Source organism: Heteronotia binoei, chromosome 19 (genome assembly GCF_032191835.1).
Source record: "Heteronotia binoei isolate CCM8104 ecotype False Entrance Well chromosome 19, APGP_CSIRO_Hbin_v1, whole genome shotgun sequence".
Classification (NCBI taxonomy): Eukaryota; Metazoa; Chordata; class Lepidosauria; order Squamata; family Gekkonidae; genus Heteronotia; species Heteronotia binoei.
This window is the reverse complement of record NC_083241.1, coordinates 35766197-35774423: the sequence shown is the minus strand read 5'-3', so window position 1 is coordinate 35774423 and position 8227 is coordinate 35766197.

Sequence of the window (8227 nt, the reverse complement as noted above, 5' to 3'; positions counted from 1 at the left end):
CAAAAAGATTGGACCAGGAGGTCCAATGCTATGAGCCCCGAAAGAAGGTGCCCCTATCCTTCATTATTTCCAATGGAGGAAAGGCATTTAAAAGGTGTGCGGTCTCTTCAAACGCAACGGCCAGAACTCCCCTTGGAGTTCAATTATGCTCGTCACAACCTTGTTCCTTGATCCACCCCCAGTACCTCCTGGCTGCACCCCCAAAGTCCCCAGATATTTCTTGAATTGGACCTGGCGACTCTAGCTGGGAAAGGAGGGGGAAGTGGCAGTGGCTGTCAAAGCAACGTTTTCAAAAATCTGCAATCACATCTCTAAGGGCCAATTGGAAGCCTTGCTGGGCAAAAGTCCGCCCACTCTCTAAAGACACTTGGCGGGTGTCAGAACTGGTGTCAGTGGGCACCAAGGCACCCATGGGCGTCACAGGCGATGGGCAGAAGCCCTGAAAACTGAGGGAACTCTCACCAGGATCTGGGGACTAGCAACCCTATCTGACATCACTGCAGCAGCCAGACTGGGAATTCTCAGTGGCCGCTCAGAGAACATTTCGCTAGGCCACGCGCCAGGACAACTGAGGGACCATCCATTGGTGGTGGAAACTGCCGTCAAGTTGCAGCTGACTTATGGCAACCTTGTAGGGTTTTCAAGGCGAGAGATGTTCGGAGGTGGTTTGCTATTGCTTGTCTGTGGACTTCTGTGGTGGTCTCTCATCCAAGCACTGACCAGAGCTGACCCTATCTAGCTTTTGAGATCTGATGATGTTATGTATTTGCTGTGTTCGCTGTTAGTAGGCCTGAGTTTGAGGCAGGCACTCCTTGCCAACCAGGATCCTGAAGCCTGCAAGAACGGGCTAATCAGGATGCGAGGCATGAAACAACTTGTAACAAAGAGATGCAAATGAAGGATTCTGGAGTGAGCCAACAGGAGTAACTGTTGCCTGCTAGGGGGTGTGGCTAGCCATGGCCAGAATGTATATTGTTCTCTCTGTGCCTGTGTTTCTCTGTGACTGTTTCTTCTCGCGATAAAGTGTTCTTGGTTGATTCAGATTTGGCTGAACTCACTTTATTTCAGATGAGATCGGACTAGCCTGGGTCATCCAGATCAGGACTGTCTTGGTGCTGGAAAGTCTAAGACAGGAGAGGCCAAACTTCCTTAATGTAAGAACTGCATAGAATAAATGTCAGATGTTTGAGAGCTGCAAGACATGAACGTCAGATGTAGGTAGGTAGTGGGAAGGAAGGAAAATAGATGGAGGAGAGAGAGGTAGAAATAAAGCAACTTTTTGACTTTAAATGCATTCTCCAAGCTGCCAGCTGGCTTGACTTGGATAAATAATTCAAAGAGAGAAATGCCTTCTCCAAGCCAGCCAATGGGGTGGTGGGGGCTTCAAGAGCCACACAATATGTATGAAAGACCCACGTGTGGCTCCTGAGCCGCAGTTTGGCCACCCCTAGTCTAAGATGTCTTATGGCTAGGTAACCCTGGGTTTTCAAGGCCAGAGACTAACTAAGGCGGCTGGCCATTACCCGCCTTTGCACAGTGACCCTTGGTGGTCTCCCATCCCAGAACTAACTAGGACTGGCTCTGCTTGGCTTCTAAGATTGGGTTATCCATGCCATTGGTCAGTTGTCCTCTTGCACCCCAGAAATGGAAACACAATACGTTAGCCACTGTTACCCTCCTCCAGATTTCCAGTTTCTCATTTGATCCAGCGCTTCAGGTAACTTTATCTGAAGTCTAAACACAAAGCACTTCTGTCTGACACGTTTTGTCTCTCGATGGTGCTTCTTGGCCCTATGCCTACAGAGAAATGTATTTTTCCCTCTTAAAAATAAAAGAGTTCCCATAAACTACAGCTGTAGAAACATTTGGTTTTATCAATAATGCAACATCAACAATGGTCGGATTACCGTGTGGGGCTCTGCCGAAGCCACAATTTATAGGGTTTTATATTTATATCACATTTATTGTTATGGTTGACGACTACCTTGCTTCCGTGGGATTTAAATATCGTTGCCCTTCCATCCTTATTTAGTCATATTTTATCTCCACTCATTATCCAAGGAGCTCAGAATATAGTTCCTTCCTTCCATTTGGTCCTTGTGAGGTAAGCTAGGTCAAGAAACCATTGGTTCAAGGTCAACCAATGAATATTGTTGTAAGAACATCAGAAGAGCCCTGCTGGATCAGACCAGTGGTCCATCTAGTTCAGTATCCTGTCTCAGACCAGTTCCTCTGGCCAACAACGGGGCACAGAGGCTGAGGCCTTTATAAGAACATCAGAAGAGCCTGCTGGATCAGACCAGTGGTTCGTCTAGTCCAGTATCCTGTCTCACACAGTGGCCAACCAGTTCTTCTGGCCAACAACGGAGCACAGACGCCGAGGCCTTCGTAAGAACATCAGGAGAGCCCTGCTGGATCAGACTAGTAGTCTGTTTAGTCCAGCATCCTGTCTCACACCAGTAGCTAGCCAGTTCCTCTGGCCAACAACGGGGTACAGAGGCTGAGACCTTATAAGAACATAAGAAGAGACCTGCAGGATCAGACTAACAGTCCATCTATTCCAGCATCCTGTCTCATTGATGCACTGAATATGTAAGACCAAAATGAGAGGAGGCGCCTATGCACTTTGCACATGCTCATGAGAACTTGCTTCTTTTACCAAGAGCAGACGGGGTGCAGAGAGGATACATAAATGGCAAAGTACATAAGAGAAGCCATGTTGGATCAGGCCAATGGCCCATCCAGTCCAACACTCTGTGTCACACAGTGGCCAATACACACACACACACTGTGGCTAATAGCCATTGATGGACCTCTGCTCCATATTTTTATCTAACCCCCTCTTGAAGCTGGCTATGTTTGTAGCCGCCACCACCTCCTGTGACAGTGAATTCCATGTGTTAATCACCCTTTGGGTGAAGGACTTCCTTTTATCCATTCTAACCCGACTGCTCAGCAATTTCATCGAATGCCCACGAGTTCTCGTATTGTGAGAAAGGGAGAAAAGTACTTCTTTCTCTACTTTCTCCATCCCATGCATAATACTGTACATAGGTTCCCTGTTCGTTAACAGCCAGGCAATCGATGCGCAGACATTTTCATCAGCCACATAGACTGAATTAACATGTGAGTGAAACGGAAGTTTGCTGGGGGGGCTTCTAGCACCAGAAGTGGTCTTCCTATGACTTTGAAGCTGTCTGGCTCCAAAAAGTGAAGGCAGACAGTTGCTGATGGAGGGAAGAATAAGATCCTGTCGCAGAGACTCCAGGCTGAGTTAGCTGCCTTGGATCGAGATTTGTAAGCCAGATACAGCATCTGACCCAGGCCTGTCGCAAGCACAGATCAACTTCTTTATTTAAAAGCCAACGCAAAGCTAAAAGAAGCAGGGAAAGAAAAAAGGAAGGAGAAGACACTAGACAGACACAAAGATGCGGAGGGAGTTTTGGAGGCAGCAGAGAAAAAGAAGGCACATTCATGGAAGAAAGCTAGTGGCGGAGGGGGAGAAGATGAAGAGTTGTTTTTTATACCCCACCCTTCACTACCTAAAGGCATCTCGGAGCGGCTTACAATCTCCTTTCCCTTCCTCTCCTCACAACAGATGCCCTTGGGAGTTAGGTGAGGCTGAGAGAGCTCTGAGAGAACTGGGACTGACCCAAAGTCACCCCAGCTGGCTGCATGTAGAGCAGGAGCGGAGAATCAAGCCAAGTTCTTCAGATCTACTAGTCTTAATCACACTACCAAGCTGGCGCTCAGAAGGTTGTTGGGTTGCCAACTAGGGGACCTGGGGATCCCCTGGAATTACAGCACATCTTCAGACAACAAAGATCTTTTCCCCTAGAGAAAAGGGATACTTTGGAGGGTGGGTTCTCCGGCATCAAACCCCACTGAGGTCCCTGTCCTCCCCAGCCTCCATCCCCAAATTTCCAGGATTTCCCTCACTTGGAGCTGGAAGCCCTACCCCCTCATCCCTCTACTACTGGACAGGGCCCAAGGGGACCTAATAACCCTATTGCCAACCTCCAGGAGGGGCCTGGCAATCTCCCAGAATTGTAATTGATCTTCAGGCTACACTGGTGAGTTCCCCTGTAGAAAATGGCTGCTTTGGAGAGTGGATTTTATGGCATCGGGTTACTGCTCAGCTCCCTCACCTGGCTCTGCCCCCCAATCTCCAGGAATGACCTGACCTGGAGCTGGCAACTTTGCTGATTTGGAACCTTCAAAAGGCACCACCCTCCTCTTCCCTTGAAAATGCTGTATTCTTGACTCTATTCTGACCTCATATTAGATCGCATAACAGTACTTACTTTGGACCAAACGCTGTTCTGTGAGTCATGGCACAGGTTTATGTTATGTCACTTTACTTTACAATATCATTAGCTCATTTGTGTGTTTATTACTTTCCTCTTTCTCTTTGTTTTTTGTCTCTTTCTCTCCTATTCATAACCATTGTTTTACTGCATATGTTTATTACTTATATTTCCTATTTCCCCATACATGCTGCTTCTGTCCACCCTTGATGTTTGCTACCTCGCCCTCTAAATTCAACTTACATGGTTTAAATAATATTTTGCAACAAACTGATTGCACTGCCCGTGAATGCTCTGCATTTATAAGTATGCTACTTTAATTTAATATGTATTTTTTGAATCCTTTATATATCTTCTATTTACTTTGGTTGGTTTTGATTGCATTTATCTTATTGGATACTCTGCAAATCTTCAACAAAGACAACTCCTTAAAAAAAAAAAAAGGCACTACCCAGGGCTGCAAACCTGAATTAAACCAAGCTGTCCTGATGGGAAAAATGTGAGTGAATGCGAATCAAGTGGTGAGAAAAGAAGAAGACTGCAGATTTATACCCCACCCTTCTCTCTGAATCAGAGACTCAGAGAAGCTTACAATCTCCTTTATCTTCTTCCCCCTCAACAGACATCCTGTGAGGTAGGTGGGGCTGAGAGAGCTCTCAGAGCAGCTGCCCTTTCAAGGACAACTCCTACAAGAGCTATGGCTGACCCAAGGCCCGTTCTAGCAGCTTGCAAGTGGAGGAGTGGGGAATCAAACCCAGTTCTCCCAGATAAGAGTCTGCACACTTAACCACTACACCAAACTGGCTCTTGCCTTGGAGATGTCTACACAAGTCACGGTCCCGTGGGTGTTTGAGGAAGAAGAAGAAGACTGAAGATTTATACCGTGCCCTTCTCTCTGAATCAGAGACTCAGAGCGCCTCACAATTTCCTTTATCTTCTCCTCCCACAACAGACACCCTGTGAGGTGGGTGGGGCTGGAGAGGGCTCTCACAGCAGCTGCCCTTTCGAGGACAGAGTCTCAGAGTGGCTCACAATCTTCTTTACCTTCCTCCCCCACAACAGACACCCTGTGCGGTGGGTGGGGCTGAGAGAGCTCTCTCAGAAGCTGCCCTTTCAAGGACAACCTCTGCCAGGGCTACGGCTGACCCAAGGCCGTTCCAGCAGCTGCAAGTGGCGGAGTGGGGAATCCAACCTGGTTCTCTCAGATAAGAGTCCCGCACACTTAACCACTACATCAAAAGGGGTTTCTCCACAGCTCAGCTGGTTGGCAGGATTTATGCTGATCTTCTTTCTCATAACCTGCCTATGCAACCCTAGAAGGATGTCATCTGAGGTTACACTTTTAAAAATCCATAACAATAAAAGAACTTTAAAAAGAAAAAAAAATGGATAAAAGGCTGAGTGCTAGATAGGGAAAAAAAAGCCCTTTCGCATATCTACCATTTAACGCTTTTTTACGTTTATTGTGCACAATTGTTTCAAAAAGTAAGTTTGTTTGCAGTATTATCGGTTTTCCCCAATCGCTGCAGAACTCCGAGTGAAATGCAAAGCAACCCCCGGTATCGTCATCACGACATGGGTTATATGCAGAGGTGGCGGAAAGGGCTGCTGTCACACTTATGAAGAAGCGATGAGATTTTCAAAGCAAGAAACTAACAGAGGTGGTTTTGCCCTTGCCTGCCTCTGCATAGCAACCCTGGACTTCCTTGGTGGTCTCCCATCCAAACGCTAACCGGGGCCGACCCTGCTTAGCTTCCAAGTTCTGATGAACTCTGATGAGATTGGGCTACCTGGGCCATCCAGGTCAAGGCAAGAGACAGAGCTAGTTTCCCGTTGCCTGCCTCTGCATAGCAACTGGGACTTCCTTGGAGGTCTCCCATCCAAGTACTGACCAGGGCTGACCCAGCTTAGCTTCTGAAATCTGATGAGATCAGGCTAGCTTGGGCTATCCAGGTCAGGGCCAGGGGGTGGAATTCTAGCAGGAGCTCCTTTGTGTATTAGGCCACACCCCCTGATGTAGCCAACCCTCCAAGAGCTTACAAGGCTCTTTTTTGTAAGCTTCTTGGAGGATTGGCTACTTCGGGGGTGTGTGGCCTAATATGCAAAGGAGCTCCTGCTAGAATTCCTGGTCAGGGCTATATTTAGCTTCCCCAAAAGAGGGCAAACGGCAGCTCCCAGGTCAGGGATATGGCGTTGAGGGTACTTGTTTTCTTTCTCCCCATGGTCCTGATCAGATCCGGACACACAGGTCTATTGTGGGGAGCTAACATGTAGATCAGCCCTTAGCATAACACGGGCCACAGGAAATAGTGTTGAACTACACTATGTATCTTTTGCTCCAAGGACTGGCATTTCTGTATCAGAAGATTTGGTATTCGTTAGGCTACGCTGAACCTCTTCATTTACGGATCAAGGCGCTGAGTTTATGGGAACAAAATTAGAGGCTGTTGTTATGCCCTTTGTACGTACTCATGGGAGCTCTCTTCTCCTGCCAAGAGCAGAGGAAAGAAATTCCATCTTAAGTCAAACCCGGGGAAATGCATAACTCTGTTCAACTGCACGTACTTAGCATGCATGAGGTCCCCAGATGGGGCTGGCCTGTGGTTGCCAGAGGTTTGGATTGAGAAAAACCTAGGGCTGCCAGCCTCCAGGTGCAGCCTGGAGATCTCCTGCTTTTACCACTCATCTCCAGCTGACAAAGATCAGTTCCCCTGGAGAAAATGGATGCTTGGAGGGGTGGAGTCTACGGCCTTGTCCCATGCTGAGGCTCCTCCCCTCCCCAAACCCCGCCCTCTCTCAACTCCACCCCCAAAGTCTCCAGGTATTTTCCAACCACAGACCTGGCAAACCTAGAAAAACCTGGAGATTTTGGGGTAGAAACTGAGGAGGGCGGGGTTTTGGGGAGGGGAGGGACTTTGAGGGGGGATAATGCTGTACCGCCCACCTTCCAAAGAGGCCGTTTTCTCCAGGGAAACTGTTTTCTGTCACTTGGAGATTAGTTGTAATTCCAGGAGATCGCCAGCCACCACCTGGGGAGTGGAAGCCGAGCCATCAGAGAGACTGGGAAGGACTCACTTGGCACAGCTGAAATTGGAGAATTAGAGTAGTGGTCGGTGTTGGGCTCAGATCTACGAGACTCAGGTTCAAATCCCCTTTCCTGCCATGGTGCTCCCTTGATGGTCTTGGGCCAGTCACATTCTATTGGAAGGAGGAGGAGATTGGATTTATACCCTGCCCTTCACTCGGAGTCTCAAAGCAGTTTACAATCTCCTTTCCCTTCCTCACCCCACGAGCAGACACCCTGTGAGGTAGGTGGGGTTGAGAGAGCTCTGGGAGAACTGCTCTGAGAGAACCAGCTGGCTGCATGTGGAGGAGTGGGGAATCAAACTCAGTTCTCCAGATTAGAGTCTGCCACTCTCAACCACTACACCAAATGACAAATTAGGCAGATCATGAGAAGGAGGGCAGGAAGGGGGGGGGGGAGGTGTTTGTGAGTTTCCTGCATTGTGCAGCGGGTTGGACTCGATGGCCCTGGAGGTCCCTTCCAACTCTATGATTCTATAAACTGGCTCTCAATAGTGCTCTAAACTTCCCCAGTTCAGTCTGCCCAAGATTACATCCCGGGTGGAATTGTTAAGGGTCGCCCTCACCCTTATGCAGTATCTGGGAGACCCAGGTTCGAAACTCTAGGAGCTCACTGGGTGATCTTGTTCCAGTCACGCTCTTTCCACCTAGCCTACCTCCCGGGGTTGTTGTGATGATAAAATGGAGGAGAGGAGAATTATGTGAGCCCCTTAAGCCCCTATTGGAGAGAAAAGGTGAATTATAAATGAAAAAAATTATTTAAGAAAAGGCTTTCTTTTCAATGGGGGGGGGAGACAGACAAGGAACTGTTCTTGCTTAAGACTCATATTTTTGAC